This window comes from Heptranchias perlo, chromosome 27 (assembly GCF_035084215.1).
Source record: "Heptranchias perlo isolate sHepPer1 chromosome 27, sHepPer1.hap1, whole genome shotgun sequence".
NCBI lineage: Eukaryota > Metazoa > Chordata > Chondrichthyes > Hexanchiformes > Hexanchidae > Heptranchias > Heptranchias perlo.
Genome location: NC_090351.1, coordinates 33,063,977 through 33,082,063, shown reverse-complemented (window position 1 = coordinate 33,082,063; position 18,087 = coordinate 33,063,977). Strand labels below are relative to the sequence as shown.

Below are 18,087 nucleotides of genomic sequence, written 5' to 3'. Positions count from 1 at the left end.
ACCAATAATGATTGATGCAGCAGGTCCAACCACATGTAATTATAGCAATGGAGTCTGGAGCAACAAATCTATCAGCTCCAAGTTTTAAAACCCAGTGACTATTTACTGATTATTGACTATTTCCTCGTCTTCTCTCCTATTCTTTGCAACCATGGTAGTGGTCTACAGCATGGGTCATGGGCTTTGGGCCTTGGCCCTTAGCCCCAGTTTCTCAATATAAAAAAAACTAAAAACGCACACATAACAACAAAAAAAAGACTGGTGTAGCCGGATCATGCAAGGTATGAGGAACAGGAGAGGCCAATATTGGTGTTTATCCCATCTTGGAGCTACTGGCCCCAAAAACACGTGGGCCGGCAATCCCGACACGAATACGTGCCGTACTCCCACTAGAGTTCCGCAGGAGTGCGCTTTTTTGGTCCATTTTCTTTTCAGCCCAAGTAGAACAGTTAAAAAGTGTTTAGTTTTTGTTTGAAAAGCAGAGTGTTCACTCAACTAAAAGAGGCGGGGGGAAATGAAATGTATCTTGAAATGTTCAACTGGCTGGGTATGTAGAGATCAGGTTAGCAACTAAAGATTAAAACTGTGCTCCAGGCGCCAGATTACCTGTGAACAATGTCGGGAGAAGTGGTCCCAGCAGCCTTTTGTACTTTGCCCAGTGTGCAACTAGATGGTGAGTGATGGTTGACTATTGGACTGTGGGAAGCATCACAACCTAGCCCAACCCTGTCTTCACCTAACATTCGTACAAACACACTTCCTGGCAGGGATCAGTGGATAACATTTAAGAATGGGAATCTCAGCTGATTTGTCCCCTCCACAGCCCCAACTACTGCCCTGAGATCAGATAACTCAGGCTGGGAATTAAACTTGGGCCCTTCCTGGTGTGTAAAGCTCAGCCTGGTGTGCAAGACTCAGTACCACACACCAGTCAGTGGACGCGTCCATTAAACCATCATGGGATTAACAAAGGGAATGCCGGAAATACTGAACAGGTCAGGCAGCATCTGTGGAGGGAGAAACAGAGTTAATGTTTCAGGTCGATGACCTTTCATCAGAACTGAAAGAAGTTAGAGATTTAACAGTTTATAAGTAAGTACAGAGCCAGGGAAAGAAGGGAGGGAGGGGAGAAAAGAATAAAGGGAAAGGTCTTTCACTCAGAGGGTGGTGAACCTGTGGAATTCTCTACCACATAAGGCAGTGGAGACCAAGTCATTAGATGCATTCAAGAAGAAGATAGATATATTTCTTAATGCTAAAGGGATCAAGGGATATGGGGAAAAAGCGGGAACAGGATACTAAGTTAGACAATCAGCCATGATCATTTTGAATGGCGGAGCAGGCCCGAAGGGCTGAATGGCCTACTCTTGCTCCAATTTCCTATGTTTCTATGTCTGTGATAGGGTGGAGGGCAGGAGTGATTAAATGATAAAAGGGATGATGGTGCAAGGCAAGGAGGGTGGGAATGGGACAAGTGAAGAAAGAAAAGATGGGTCCAGAGGAGCTGTAAATGGCAACAGCAGAACCATTACCAGCACCTGCCGTCCAAAAAAATGGGAGCAGTGATTATGGTCTGAAGTTGTTGAACTCAATGTTGAGTCCAGAAGGTTGTAAAACCTTCATGGGAGCTCTGATCATATCTCTTTGGACAAAAATGAAGTAATTAAAAAAGTATTTTTTACCAGTATTACTTCACTAACAGTTATGGCCATGTAGCTGTTGATTGGGGAGGTTGTTACAATCTGACAGCCCATACTGTCTATTCCCAACCCCCTCTCAGCTTTATTTGCACAGTGCTGACCTTATTAACAAAACCCTGTGTAGATTTACGGATAATTGTATTTGTTCAGTTGTTTCACACAATTTACTCATAGGCCTGATGGACATGTATCTAGGCAACGCACTGGATACACATTAGAAGGAGCTGTCTACTCCTTATCTTAACTGAGCTGTGTATTGTAGTACAAAGTTGTTATCCCTGTGAAAATATATTGTTTCCAGCCCTTATCATTCCAAAGCGTTCTCCGTCACTGCCACATAATAATACAGTACTTTAAATTTCTTACCTCTGTACTTTTTTTCATCAACCAACACTATTTTCTCTTCATTATCATGTTAAACGTCCTTTTATTTGGTGAACATAGTTCTATTTTATAGTGGGGATCCTGGTGCCAGGGGAGTAGAGGGCTGGTTACAAGCTACTGTCTGTGGAATTGCCCAAGTATAAAAATATTTGAAGCTTATCCTTTAAGTCATTCTTACCCTTATTTGAACTTCTTATAGAGGCTGTATCCCTCTCTTCACCCGGAACATCGTTTCCTTCTTATATGGAGCATGTATAAGAATTCCTGTATTTAACAGGGTAAGGGAGTTCCCACAACAGTACGGAAGGTACATCCTACTTTTGAGATGCAGTTTTGGACTCCAGTTGGCCAGAAAGAAAATAGATGGTTCAGAAGAGTCAGAAACTCGTCAATCAACTGTCAAAGCACCCTGATGGTTCAGAGGTAAAAGTCACCATCTGAGTCAAACTGCGGAAGTCCCAGGTCTGATCCCCACTCTGTTCTGAGTGAGCTGACGTTTGCCAAGGCAATGCTAGACGTGCTTTCATTGGCCACGGCATTGCTGCATTGGGGAATGGAAAATTGGCCAATGTTCCTGCTCCTATGTTGAAATACATGCGCGTGGATGTTGGAAAGATGTGGCTCAGCTGTGATGCCCTCCACAGTTGAACAGCCTGCTAACAGTGGAAAGGGCTCATACACGAATATAAACACGAAGCGTACCGTACAGAAGGAGGCCATTCGGCTCATCGTGCCTGCGCCAGCTCTTTCAAAGAGCTATCCAATTAGTCTCACTCCCCCTGCTCTTTCCCCATAGCCCTGCAATTATGTCCCCTTCAAGTATTTATCCAATTCCCTTTTAAAAGTTACTATTGAATCTGCTTCCGCCACCCTTTCAGGCAGCGCATTCCAGATCATAACAACTCGCTGTGTAAAAAAGTTCCTCCTCATCTCCCCTCTGATTCCCCTCTGGATGGTGACCACCATCTGTTGAGCTCCATCCTGCATCTCCCTCCTCGCCCCCACCCCCATGAGGGAGTCCATGTCTTCAGGACAGGAGGGGACAGGGGAGAATTGAAACAATTCTCTTCTCGCTAAGATTACCTCAGATCAACAGCTAATTTGAGTTTCCAGCTAAATCCCATATTCTTTTGTGAGAGATTTACAAAGACATGAGAAGTGCTTTCCCTGCGCTCCTCCCTTTCTGGCCTCTTGCGCATCCCCGATTTTAATCGCTCCACCATAGGCAGCCTTGCCTTCAGCTGCCTAGTCCCCAAGCTCTGGAATTCCCTCCCTAAACCTCTCCACCTCTGTCTCCTCCTTTAAGACGCTCCTTAAAACCTACCTCTTTGATCAAAATGTCAGCTCACTCAGAACAGAGTGGGGATCAAACCTGGGACTTCCACAGTTTGACTCAGATGGTGACTTTTACCTCTGAACCTTCAGGGAGCTTTGACAGCTGTTTGACGAGTTTTGGTCACCTGTCCTAATATCTCCTTATGAGGCTCGGTGGCTAATTTTGTTTGTTAATTGCTCCTGTGAAGCGCCTTGGGATGTTTTACTATGTTAAAGGCGCTATTTAAATGCAAGTAGTTGTTGTTGTGTACATGATACACCACACTTGAGAAACCTGTTGTAATTGTCCAGACTTTTCAATCTTTTCACCTCTGCCCCATTAATTCACACCTGCTTATATTTTGCAACACACAAACTCGCCTCACATTGCCCTCACTTCTCCATGGCCTCATTACCCTTAACATAAATATTTTTGCATTTCGGCCCATCTGAATTCACCAATTTACTCTTTTCCCCAATTTGTTACTATCCTAGCCAATTACTCAACCAATAACTAAAGTATTACTTATTTTATCTAACAGAACTTTTACGTTATATATATATATAAAATCTCCCTTGCTCCCCAACTCAAAAAACCTCTTGTTTCTAAACCATCCATTGAAATTTGTTTGTATATAACCCCTTTGTATTGAATTCCTCTGTTAATCCCTCTGCTCTCCATCCCTATTCGTATCTGATCCCTTTGCTCAATCCCCATTGTAATGAATCCTTTATGCCAAACTCCTCTTCTATTCCACCTCTTAATCCACTTTTGTATTTTTTTTAGCTTCGATTAAAGACTGTTTCTCTTGAGTAACAGGCAACTGAACATTAAACAAAACAAAAACGATTATCCCAGCTCAAAGCTTTTTTTTTATTTTCAAACTAACTAGTGTGTTTTTATAACTTATATACTTCACGTTAAATATTGTTGTTTTTTAAACAAATAAATCCACTTCCTCCAGCAAACCACATGCTTTCACCAGCAGTTGCTCCCAATAAATATATCATTCTCCATATCTCATAATCTTTGTTCTGATGTTTGTGACTCCCACTGTACCTCTCGTTTTGCTGTTCTCTTATTCCTTATACAGTTGCATTGACTCTGATTGTGTTATTTTCCATTACGATTTTTCCTCTCACTTGCCTTTGCGTTATTCACTCTCCATTCTTTCCTGACTTGCCCCTCTGTCAGTCCCTCTCTAAAGAAAGAAACCGGCTGTCTAACCCCTTGTTGGCACCATGACTCAGTACCTGTGGACGCCTCTTCTGCAGGGAACAATTACACTGTATGTACTCCATCAAGAGACTTAGTAAGAAACAGAAATAGCAATTGTTGGAAATATGCAGCAGGTCAAGTCAGCAACTAAAAGCAAACAGCAGATTAATATTCACAGATGACCATCATTTTTTTTTAAAATGGTGAGATTCTGCAGCTTTCTTTGTAAATCAGAATTTTCCTGCCCCTCTCTTGAAACCTCTTTGGTATCTCACGCAAGTAGCCACTTGGCATCATAGCCAATCCGGCCCTATTGCTCACACATGCAGAGTTTCCAACAGAAGTCTTTCCACTGGATTGTGATCAGAAGCTGGAAGCATGGCCAATTTTGTTTGTTTTGTTCCCTCATCCTTGTGACGCTGAAGCCAACTGTTGCACCCTCTTTAGTGTGCTGGCCGAGATCAGCTAGTTCAGCACAGAACAGGAATTGAACCAGGGGCTTTCCTAGTCTGTGTGGCTTAGCACCATACCACATAGTGCATTATCCACCGAGCCATCAGACTCAGTACTGCCCCACACGGGGAGGTCCTGCAGCTTAAAAATCCATTCACACTGATTCATTTCCATAGCAGACAGCACAACAGTGGAAGCCACTTACTCCCAGATCTTTTGTCTTAAACTGAAAAAGGTCATAAACTTCCCCTTTTGTTTATTTTCTCTATTCTCATACCACCTCCACCGCCCCCACCTCCACCGCCAACCCCATCCCACCACCCACTAAACTACTTTTGTTTACAACCCATTAAATACACCATTTTATTGGAATGGCATCTTTTGTAAGAAAGAGTCGGCTAAACACTTCAGCTTTTGTGTGCATCAAAAGACTAGACAAGATGGAGGCATTTGTGGGAAACAGGGGACTAAGGATGCTTCAGATTATTTGATCTTGACACATACATTTTTATTAGTTGAGAAAATAAGAGGAAAAAATGCTTTAGAACTGTTGAAATGTTTATCAATGTAAAACAACTTGCAATAGAACAAATCACTCTCCCCAAAAGGGTTAACTTTTTTCTCAGACCACAGAAATAAAAATTGGAGCTTCTGTTTTTCTCTGCAATGAACAACCAGCTAATCGCATCCTCAGAAATTATATCCATTGATTATTTTAGCAGGTCATTAATTACAGAGAAAAGCTCTCCCTTTTTTAAATTAGAAGAGGAATTTCAGGCTCAAATGTGATTCCCTTCGAAATCACAGTACAGAGCAGGTGTGGAGAACAAAATAAAACCTCAATGGCTTACATTTAGAATAATGGAAATTTGGAAAAGCCTAACATGCAACATTATTTTTTTTGAGGGAGAAAGTGCCTGGGGTCCACTTTTGTTCATGCATTTGACAGCTGGCATGCTCCATATCACTGATGTGCAATTAAATTTATATTGAAGGGTTGACGAGTAGAATATCATTTTCTCAATGTTATCTCAAAGCTAGAAAAAAATAAAACTGAACCAGAAATTAATTAGTCCTGCAGATAGTTCTTTTGTGTAAAATATGCATCATAACAGAGTGTGGTTCATTCAGGTGACTGTAGCAAGGACAAAAGTCTCACAATTTAGACCCCGTGATGTGGAGATGCCGGTGATGGACTGGGGTTGACAATTGTAAACAATTTTACAACACCAAGTTATAGTCCAGCAATTTTATTTTAAATTCACAAGCTTTCGGAGGCTTCCCCCTTCGTCAGGTGAACGATCGTTCACCTGACGAAGGGGGAAGCCTCCGAAAGCTTGTGAATTTAAAATAAAATTGCTGGACTATAACTTGGTGTTGTAAAATTGTTTACAATTTAGACCCCAGTGGTTGATAAACTTGGAGAAATTATAAGTGGGTCCAACAGATGTCATAGATTTTCCATAGATTCATGCTCTAATAACAAGAGATTGTTAGCTTGCTTTGGAACCGCTGTATGCAAGAGATTGAAGAGGCGATCCCAGGATTCTGCTCGCCCTGTGTGGGGAGAGCGTGGGCTGGAGCGAGGGCTACAACACTGTAGCCCCAACTGGCCAACCTGAGCTTCCATCAAGCATAGCTCCCTGCTGAGAGGGTAGGATCACACACGGCCAATCAATGCTAATATTTCTGTTTGGGTTGCTGTTTTCTCCCCCATAGTAAAAGAAAGAAGAAAGCCCTTACATACAATAAACACTCATTTTAAGAACATTTACGACATATAATAAAAACAAAAAGACTTTCTCCCGTGCCATTGCTCACGCTGAGTTGGACCCACACTCGTCTGAAACCGGGGCTGTACTTTTTACAAAGTACAAATTGGAAGTCGATGCGACAGTCAGCATTCATCTCAGTAAGAATGGTCGACTGAAACAGCAGATATATGGGTGGGGAATAAAGTAAAGAAAGGGAAATAAGGAGTACTTTTGTGAGGCTCCATTGTCAATGCAGAGTCTCGCTAGACATGAGTCTGGGTTGGAGATAGGGTTACAACACTGTAGCCTCGACTCCCTGATCAGCATTTGGCACTAGCAAGGCTTCCCCCCCTCAGCAGAGCCTCACAAAATCACCCCTATAAACCAGCGGGTAAAATATGTCACTATCACAACTACAGCCTGGAAGCAGTGTCAATGCCATTTGGTCAGCACCAATCAGAACGCCAGCAGAAATGCCAGATTAATTAATTCTTACAGACTTAAAACTTTTATTTAGATAGATTTGATTTAATTAAAAGCTTCTGACCATAAAACCATTTAGCATCGGCACAGGCACGATGGGCCGAATGGCCTCCTTCTGTGCAGTATCATTCTATGATCCTTCAGCCATTCCGTATTTATCTGCAGCTTCATACAAGAATGGCCGCTCTCCCGTTCTTTAAGCTTTGGAAAGCTACATAATGACATCAACTCATCAGCCTTCTGAACTATTTCTTTCCCCAGCTCACTCACACTGTGGTGGTAATTTTATTTGTCAGGGCGATGTTGAATCGGCCGACCATTATAAACCCCGCCCGATCTACTCCTCTATTGGCTTCAATGGAAAGGGAAATCAGGCGTAATATATAACGGACAACTAGTTCAATATCACCCATGTTACACCATGGCCCAAAGTTAAAATTACCCCCAACTGACTCACTGATTGAAACGCTTTGATCAGTGCGCAGAATAGCCAGGTCTCGAATCCCTCATCAGCACACCAAGCAGCTTAAGTGGGCTGGACACCCGTAGAAAGCTGAAGACAGGCTTGCCATCTGGTCTGCTTATGTACCGCTTCCTGTTATTCTCATGGGAATTTCATTGTTGGTGTGGAAACCCTCCTGAATTACATAATCACCATAGAGACAGAACAAAATGCAGGTAGTAGCAAATAAGTCAATTATCCCGATGCGTTTGGCACATAGGAGTTGAAGTTACAAAGGGACATAGTGTACTGTGTTCTACATTATCACTGTCACAAAGATTACAGGGGCATGGAAAAGCTCATAGTACTATGCACGGACGGTTTTTATTTCAGAATTTTAATTCAATGGCATTGCAGGAAACACATTTTCCTATTATAATAGCAGCTATGAAATCATTAACAGTCTTTCGCAATTTGGAGTTTTATTTAATTCAGATGTTCCATTTTAATTTAAAGCTTCCCACGTTAGAATTTGGTGAAGATTAATAACAGTGTGTGAAGAACAAAAGGAGCCATGCAGACAGACCATAAAATCAGGAGAGACAAATAGTTTCTTCCTTCAACTCGATAGGTCTTTTGTTACATTTTTCATTTCTGATCTTTGATTATTTTAAAAGCTGCAGTTGGCAACATTCTCACTAAATTAGGCTAGTTTGTGGCACTTTTCCAAATATTTTGTTTCCATGAGCATTCATTTTCATGAATTTGAAAACAATGCCTCAAACAGCACTTCCTACTTTGGAAATGTCCAAGGGGAACGGTAACCTGCCAGGTGGAGAATTGGGCTCTAAGTTGGAATCCCAATTTTGCTTAATCCTCCAAATAACAACAACAACTTGCATTTCTATTGCGCCTCTAATGCAGTAAAATGTCCCAAGGCACTTCACAGGAACGTAATCAGACAAAAATTGACCGAGCCATATAAGGAGACATTAGGACAGGTGACCAAAAGCTTAGTCAAAGAGATAGAATTTAAAGAGCATCTTAAAGGAGGACAGAGAGGTGAAAAGGTTTAGGGCGGGAATTCCAAAGCTTAGGGCCTAGACGGCTGAAGGCAATGGCAGCCAATGGCGGGGGGGAAGGAAGCGGCGAATGCCCTAGAGGGCAGATTTGGAGGAATGGAGAGTTCTCGGAGGATTGTAGGGCTGGAGGAGAAATGGGTGAATGGGACATGGTGTGAGTTAGGATACGGGCAGCAGACCTAAGGTTACGGAGGGTAGAAGATGGGAGACCAGCCGTCAAGATGGGAGAGCATTGGAATAGTTGAGCCTGTAGGTAACAAAAGCATGGATGAGGGTTTTGGCTGTAGATGGGTTGAGGCAGGGGTGGAGACGGGCAAAATTATGGAGGTGGAAGTAGGCAGTCTTTTGTGATGGAGAGGATATTGGATTCGAAGCTCAGCTCAGGGTCATATAGGACGCCAACGTTGCGAACAGTCTGGTTCAGCTTGAGACAGTGGCCAGGGAAGGGATGGCTAGGGAACAGAGTTTGTGGCGGGGGCCAAAGACAATAGCTTCAGTCTTCCCAATGTTTAATTGAAGGAAATTTAGGCTCATCCAGGACTGGATGTCAGACAAGCAGTCTGGCATCAAAGAGGCAATTGAGGGGTTCAGAGAGCTGGTGGTGAGGTAGAGCTAGGTGTCATCAGCTTACACATGGAACCTAAACCCCCTCATGGTTGAATTTCATTGGCAAGTCACTTCATGGAGCACCTCAAAATAGTGGACACCTCGCTTTCAGAGAGGAGGAATAGCGAGCAGGATCTGATTGTCCCACAGAAGCACAAATCTTGTCAGTTGAATTGACGGAAATTCTGCTTTGGAGAAATGCTTATCTAATACTAACCTATGTTTCTGAGTGAGGGATAAAATATAACACAAAATTTAAAAAGCTTTAGAACAGGAAAGGCCAATTAGCCCAACAAAGCTATCTCTTTCTGATTAGTTTCAACCTCACTTACCTTCCTTCTCACCATTTCTCTTAACCCTTTCTCCAGAAAAACTTGCCTGTTGAAAGAAAGAACTTGAATGGATACAGCACCTTTCACATCTTCAAGACGTCCCAAAGTGCTTCACAGATAATAAATTACTTTTGAAATCACTTTTGTTATACAGGCAAAAGCAGCAGCCAAATTTATACCCACTAAATCTATTTATGCTGTTCATTTCAAATTATTACTCTTGGCGTAAAAATGTTCCATTAAACGTCCCTTCTTACTTTTAATATTTAACTTGTGTCCCCTGACACATGAACTCTTTGTCCTTGTGAACAATTTTACTGGATCAACTATGAAGTTTTGAAGATTATGAAGCGATTGCCAATAATATCACCTTGTCGTCTTCTCTTTTCCAAAGACATTAAGTACCTTAACCTTTCATCATAACTTAGAATCATAGAATCATAGAATCATAGAAGTTACAACATGGAAACAGGCCCTTCGGCCCAACATGTCCATGTCGCCCAGTTTATACCACTAAGCTAGTCCCAATTGCCTGCACTTGGCCCATATCCCTCTATACCCATCTTACCCATGTAACTGTCCAAATGCTTTTTAAAAGACAAAATTGTACCCGCCTCTACTACTGCCTCTGGCAGCTCGTTCCAGACACTCACCACCCTTTGAGTGAAAAAATTGCCCCTCTGGACCCTTTTGTATCTCTCCCCTCTCACCTTAAATCTATGCCCCCTCGTTATAGACTCCCCTACCTTTGGGAAAAGATTTTGACTATCTACCTTATCTATGCCCCTCATTATTTTATAGACTTCGATAAGATCACCCCTTAACCTCCTGCTCTCCAGGGAAAAAAGTCCCAGTCTGTCTAACCTCTCCCTGTAAGTCAAACCATCAAGTCCCGGTAGCATCCTAGTAAATCTTTTCTGCACTCTTTCTAGTTTAATAATATCCTTTCTATAATAGGGTGACCAGAACTGTACACAGTACTCCAAGTGTGGCCTCACCAATGCCCTGTACAACTTCAACAAGACATCCCAACTCCTGCATTCAATGTTCTGACCTGAATCATCTTGGTTGGTAGCCTCCATACCCACTCAAAGACTAATATTCTTCCTGTGACTGGGTGCCCAGAACGGCATTTAAGTTGGGGTCTGATTAACAACTGACAACACATTGACAGCAATGGGGTTCAACAGAGGAAAAGCATGGACTAAAAAAGACTTGTCATAAAAATCCCCATTAAAAGACCAGAAAAATCAAAACAGATTTTTCTTTCAAATTTAAATCTCAAATATTTGCATTGTGTGGGAAAAGGATAGTCTGAGCATTCTCCCCTTTGCAAAGATTGTTTCTACACCAGATGCTGCTTTTATCCTGCACAAAACCGAATCTAAATTTGTCCCTGGGTGCATTTAATTCCCACAGTAGACGATACCTTCAATAATATTCAAGCTTCTATTACATTGGACTTGTTTTTTTTCTACAAGCTATTTTTACAAGTAGACAAAACAGCTCCCCGATGGCTCAGTGAGTGTTTCCAGTTCTGTATGAGCCACACAGACTAGGGAGGTCCCCAGGTTTGATCTTCAGTCTGTGCTAATTTCAGCAAGGGCAACACTAGGGTGCAGCAACTGGGCGTCTCTGATCACAGGCCAGAGTGGAGAGGAAAAAGAAACAGGCAGGATTCCCATGTCTGATTACTTTCCGGAGACATCTGCTAAAAGTGTCTGTGTGCGAGTGTTGGGTGAAGATGGAGCTCTGGCTTTGGTTCTCTGTACTGGTCAAACAGGCTGCCAACTCTCACTGCTTAGGCTCACGCATGAAGAATGTCCATCAGTGAAAGGTAGCAGAGGGCTGCCAACACCCCTGGAACCGTACTTCAGCCAGATTCAGAGTACTTCATGACACAAGTGAGAAGATTGGAAAAGTGCAAAAGGAAAATATCTGTAGCAACACGAAGGGAAAGTTGGGATGTCAGCCCACCTCCCACTTCCTGCTGTCTGACCTCTCAGATGTGAAACTGTTTTGGAGAGGTACTTAAAGAGGGGAGAAAATGAAAAGAATAAAATTAAGCTGTCAATTGTATTTTCAGACATATTTAAAGGAAATGTGCAAAAGTCAGATCTTAGCAAATTCATTTTTCTGTAATCTGATGAGCAATTATTTGGGTTTGTTTATTAATTCAAAACAAACCTCAAATTACTCGTCACCCATCAAATTGGTACTAAATGTTCATGACATACGGCTCGTGTAACATCCGACCCCAGTGAAGAAATCTAGTACCTGCTGTACTGAAAACAGCAATATCAATAATAGGAGAGGAGGCATGCTGAGAAAATTGGCAGCTCCTACTTCTTTATCAAGCACTCACATTCGCTATACTTGGTTCTCAATCTACAGGCAACTGTTAGTCATCTCAACTATAGACATATACTAAAATGTGGCTGGATTGGATCCATGCATGGCATTTGAAGGCAAGTTTCATTTGCAGTTGAATCGGAGGAGTTTAGCTCTATGGGATCAGAACTGAAGCACTGCATTGTTTACCACGTGTACTTGTTGGGATTAACTCATTACATAACATTGACTACGGTTTTATATTGGATCTAGAGCAGCAGCACTCGATCATTTGTGCCAGTTTGACTCAGCTGTCAGCATTCTCCCGTCTAAGTTAGAAGGTTGTGTATTCAAGCCTCACTCCATGAATTAAGCATGCTGTCCAAACCGACCTTGTAGTGCAGTGCTGAGGGAAGTGCTGCGTTGTCAGAGGAACAGTCCTTCAGATAATATGTTAAGCTGAGACCCCGTTAGCTTGTTTTGATAGTGGACTTTAAAGATCCCGTGGCATTATTCGAAGAAGAACGGGTTGTGTTGGCCAACAATCCTCTCTCAAACAATGCCAAGATTAACCAGACATTTATGTCACAGCTGTCTGTGGGACCTTTCTGTCAGCAAAATCACTGTTGTCCTTGTCCACATATCAACAGTCACTGCACTTCAAAGTAATTCATTCTATGTAAAGCGCTTTGAGATAGTTCTGAGGTATGATAAGGTGCTTTGGGAATGTAAGTCTTTTTTAACAAAATGTACATTGCCTAAAGCATTCTGGTAATATAAATGTTGCACTATCACTTCACTGTGCACAGACTGGGAAATGAGCAACAGAACAGAAGTAGTCATCACTACTGACAATGCATCATTCATCTCATCCCATCTGTTACTATGTAATTGGTGTATTTTAAAATTCAGTGTACTTCAATATAAAACTCAAGATGTTTAACAGATAAGGTCAATGCTATTGTCTGCTGCTGGAACAAGAACAGATGTCAACACCTGAACTGATGAGTTTCCAGAGGAACAATAGCCTCTATGACTTCCTTGGTTGTAAAACTGCCCGAGGTAAGTGGTAAACCATGAACAATGATGGACAGGATAAGACCCTCTGGTCCATCCAGCCTTTCCCACATAATTGTGATACCTTGTGCATCGCAATATATACACTCCCCACCCCACCTGAAAACCCAGGCCAATTTGGGGGGGAAAAAAATCTGGGAAATTTCTCTCCGACCCGCTTACGCGATCAAAACTAGTCCAAGAAATCACTCTGGCCCTGATAATTTTATGCTGTATAACCTCCAAAACCATAGTAGTTTCAGGACACTCCACCCTGAAGTGCCAGGATAGTACAACACTCAGATGGCTTTGTAATCAACACAAGAAATATCCATGTTAACATTTAACAAGAAAAAGCAACAAAAAATTGCACATTACTTACCATTAGATGAATGCTTTAGTCCAAGATTATTCACAAAGGTTTTGGCAATGGAAAGTGCTAGGAAAGCAATCCAATATACAGTCTAACGTGTGAAAAGGGGAAAGGTAAAGATAGTCATGCTGTCTTCAAGCTGATTCTAGTTCTGCTTCTTCTCCTGCCAGCACAGAGCAATGAGATTCTACCATTTCAAAGATGTGCAGTAAAGGAGTTTGGAATGTGTTGCTGGGATAGGGTAAAATCCTGCAGATTGCTGAAACTTTACAAAGAAATGTGTGATCTAAACTTTTTAGCTGATGCCATGTTTTACTGCTATACTCTACAGCATCACCAAACTTTATAAGAAACTTGATGACAGCAAATTTGTTGCAAGAGCTTCTTGAAATCAGGCCATTGTGTCCAGAGTTAAAGGAAGAATTTGCATTTATATAGTGCTCTTCACACTCTCTAAAAGAACTTTACAGCCAATGAAAAACTTTTCACAGCCAATTAATCACTTTTGAAGTGTGAGGAAGCCTCCGAAAGCTTGTAGATTTCAAATAAAAATTGTTGGACTATAACTTGGTGTTGTAAAATTGTTTACAATTGTCAACCCCAGTCCATCACCGGCATCTCCACATCATGACTATCATCGTGCTTTAGGCAAACATGGCAGGCAATTTATACACAGAAAGATCCCACAGATAACAATAATAAACGATCAGTTAATCTGTTGCAGTGCTGTTGATTGAGAGATGAATGTTGGTCAGGACACCAGGAGAATTCCCCTACTCTTCTTTAAATAGTGCCATGGGATCTTTTACTGCTACCTGAACAGGCAAACAAGGCTTTGGCTTAACATCTCATCTCCAACAATGCAGACTCCCTCAGTACAACACTAAAATGTCAGTCTAGAACATGTACTCAGGTCCCTGGAATAGGGCTTGAACCCATGACCTTCTAACTCAGAGGTGAGAGTGCTACCACTGGGTCAAACTGATACTGTGGTCAAAGTATTTTGTGCAAGCAAATAGCCTTGTAGGACAACAAGTTAATCTATCATTGGGAACAATACTTATTAGAGATGGTGCCCTTCCCTGTCTGATGTCTTTGCAGCCAAAGTGTTGACTGCTGCTTTGGCTGGAAAAGCAATGATATTAAGGTTGTCATTGATATCTGACTGATTACGCTGCATCAATGTCAAATAAAGTTCAGATACATGGATGGTCAGGCAGGTCAATGATAAACAAGAAGCAGATTTGATACAGATATCAAATTAATCAGCAAAGATCTCCTGGAAATAGCCCCAAATTCTATTTGTCTTGGCAAGACCATGAAAGAGAAATGGCAGGCTGACAACGGAACTGAATGACCATGTTGACAAAGCAAGTAGAGCATGCTAAATGTGCAAAGAAAATAAAAGAGCACAAGCAGTGGAACTGCAGTCAAACCCGATTGAATGAATCACCATTTTGCACTAAGCAGCCACCTCCTTTTAGCGACATTGGTAGCCAAGGGTTTTTTTTTGCTTTACAGGCCATGAATTGTGGTTTCAAAACAGACTGGCCATTTAGGATTATCAAAGGAAGTGGGAAAAATCCTATTCCTCTGTTTTGCATTTGTGGTTTGTGATCATCATCAAAACCCCTCAATTGGATTACTGCTTTATAATTAATCTGATGAGTCATTATCCTCTATGCAATGGATAATGTAATCTTAAACAGCCATTTTTCACTATCCACTTGATGCAGGCTTCTCAGTACAACGAAAGCATTACTACAGAGGGGTAGCCCATCAGTCTTAGTAAACAATGCTTTACAGTCATATATCAGGTATGCCTGTCACTGTATTTTGTATAATCAAGTATAGGACATAATGTGACATGACAGCTGACAGCAACAAAGATAATCAATAATGAAATTTGGTTTGTGTTGGTGGGTGTATAAGTACAGTGGCTCAGTCCCAAGGAGATGGATGACAAAACTAACATGTTATCATTATATTGCAAAATCAGTGAAAACTCAACTCGCGGAATATCCATTATAATGTCAGCAAACTAGGTGTTTTGGAACAGGCCTTCCAATATATGGAATAATTTCAGAGTTTGTTTTTTGAAGTAAAATTTCAACAGCTCCCAAAGCATCTTTCTGTCTGTTTTAATTAAGAGGAGGAAAAAATAGGTGACTGGATAAATACATTGTCTGGCGTTGTACTGACATTTCCCAATCAGCTCCCAACCAGGGCAATGGTTGGCCTCAGAACCTTTGGCTAGTAGGTGGAAAAAGATCATAAGATAATTACAGATGAGGCAGGTCATTCGGTCCATCTTAGTTCATCCATCACAAAAGATCCTAAAGATCCCCCATTGCAGCATCCAATTGGTTATTAAAAGATTCCAGGATTTTCACTTCCATTACCCTATCTGGATGTCTATTCCATAGATTGATGGAGTAGATCATTCCATCCTGATATCAGTCCTAAATTGACCCTTTACTAGTTTGAACCTGTGTTCCTTTGCCCTTCTCTTGCAATTTAAGTTAAAATAATATTCCTGATTTAGCTATCCATTCACTTCACCATCTTGTATACCTCAATAAGGTCACCTCTCAAGATGTCTCCTTTCCAGGCTGAAAAGCCTAAGTTTCTTCTCCAGAGCGTCCTCATAACTGAAACCTTTGACACCAAGGATCTGCCTCATGGCTCTTCTCTGCAACGCTTCCAGCACTTGGATGTCTCCCTAGTGTCTCTGGCAACCAGAATTGGATGCAGTACTCAAGGTGGGATTTGAGCAGAGTGCTGTACAGTTTGATGATGACTTCCTCTAATTTATATTCTACTGTTTTGGCTCTGCTGTTCAACATTCTATTGGCTTTGTTGATTGCTGTTCTGCATTGGTTAGATACATTGAGCGTCAAGTCTACTAGGTCTCTTTCAGCTTCATCAACACCATTCATGGGTATGTGTGTTGCCTATTTTCCCCTCCTATGTGCAATACTTTACATGTGTCTGCATTAAATGTCATCTGCCATTGTTGTGCCCACTTACATACTTTGCCCAATTCATTCTGTCATTTCAGAGCTGCTTCTTCCGGTTTCGCTGTCTCTTCCAGTTTGGTGTCACCTGCAAACTTGACCACTTTGTGAGGCAAGAACATCATTTTAAAAATGAGTAATTAATTGAAAATTAATTTTTAAATGACAAATATTAATTTTCTTAGCAAAAGGGATTGTAAAATAGTTACTTGGTTATTTGTTGTAAGTAGAACTGAAAACAGTAAAACAAACTGTTCCTACAATAGGTCACAACGACCTAGACAGTGTAAAACAATGTAAAACCAGCCAAAAGGAAAACTGGGGGCAATCCATGAGCAGCAGGGTCTTCTCATGATCAGACTGTGTAAATGAAAGGAAAAGAGATTGATTTATATCTCTGGTTGGAGCCCTCAGAATAAAATCTACTGGTTTCTCAGCAGGACTGCTCATTTTCCTTTTCTGATTACATGTCTGTAGATTTTCCATGAAGTCTTTTGCACTTTCTTAATGCACTATCATTTTCAGTATGTCTGTGATTTTGCTTTTTAAACCCATAACCCTCGACTCATGCAGAATTTCCTACTCCCTTCCACCACCTCCCCCCCCACAACCCCAACTCCCCAGTTTTCTTCACTCCTTTCCTGAAGGCACTCACCTATGCTGGGGTGCAATTCCATACATGCCAGCAGCCCTACCACACTTTAACCAAATGGCCAAACAATATCTAAGCCTAGATAATGATTGGTGGCAGGTTAATTGGCAGTGGGGTTTGAGATTTGTTTCATCTTGCCCTCATCCAGCATGGACAGTGATATTAAACCAAGGACAGTAAGGAAAATTGTAGTGTATTTAGTATCATCTATCTCAGACCAAGGATCAGATGACAACTTGCATTTATACAGTGCCTTTAACATAGAAAAACGACCCAAAGCGCTTCACAGGAGCATTATCAAACAAAATTTGACACCAAGTCACGTAAGGAAATATTAGGCCAGGTGACCAAAAGCTTGGTCAAAACGGTAGGTTTCAAGGAGCGTCTTAAAAGGAGGAGAGACACAAAGAGGCAGAGAGGTTTAGGGAGGGATTTCCAGAGCCGAGGGCCTAGGCAGCTGAAGACACGGCTGTCAATGGTGGAGTGATTAAAATTGGGGACGCGCAAGAGGTCAGAATTGGAGGAGCGCAGAGATCTCGGAGGATTGGAGGGCTGGAGGAAGTTACAAAGATAGGGAGGGGCGAGGCCATGGAGGGATTTGAAAACAAGGATGAGAATTTTAAAATCAAGGTGTTGTCGGACCCGAAGCCAATGTAGGTCAGCGAACGGGAATTAGTTCAAGTTAGGATATGGACAGCAGAGTTTTGGATGAGCTCAAGTCTACAGAGAGTGCAAGGTGGAAGATCGGTCAGGAGAGCTTTGGACTAGTCGATTCTAGAGGTAACAAAGGCATGGATGAGGGTTTTAGCAGCCTTCTTGTCAGTACGACCCAGCGGGTGCATTTATCCAGCAACTCATCGTAGGATCCCTCTTTAGTTAGTTTTCAGAA

The 18,087-nt window shown here is 41.7% G+C and overlaps 1 long non-coding RNA gene across 1 annotated transcript in view; it reads left to right on the top strand.

The window, feature by feature from the left end:
* The window catches only part of LOC137344557 (uncharacterized), an 88,274-nt gene extending 71,647 nt beyond the window's left edge, over nt 1-16,627 (top strand). The window contains exon 3 of the long non-coding RNA XR_010968387.1: nt 16,591-16,627. This is a non-coding gene — a long non-coding RNA (uncharacterized lncRNA). The remainder of the gene's footprint in view (nt 1-16,590) is intronic.
* Nucleotides 16,628-18,087: the final 1,460 nt, after the last annotated feature.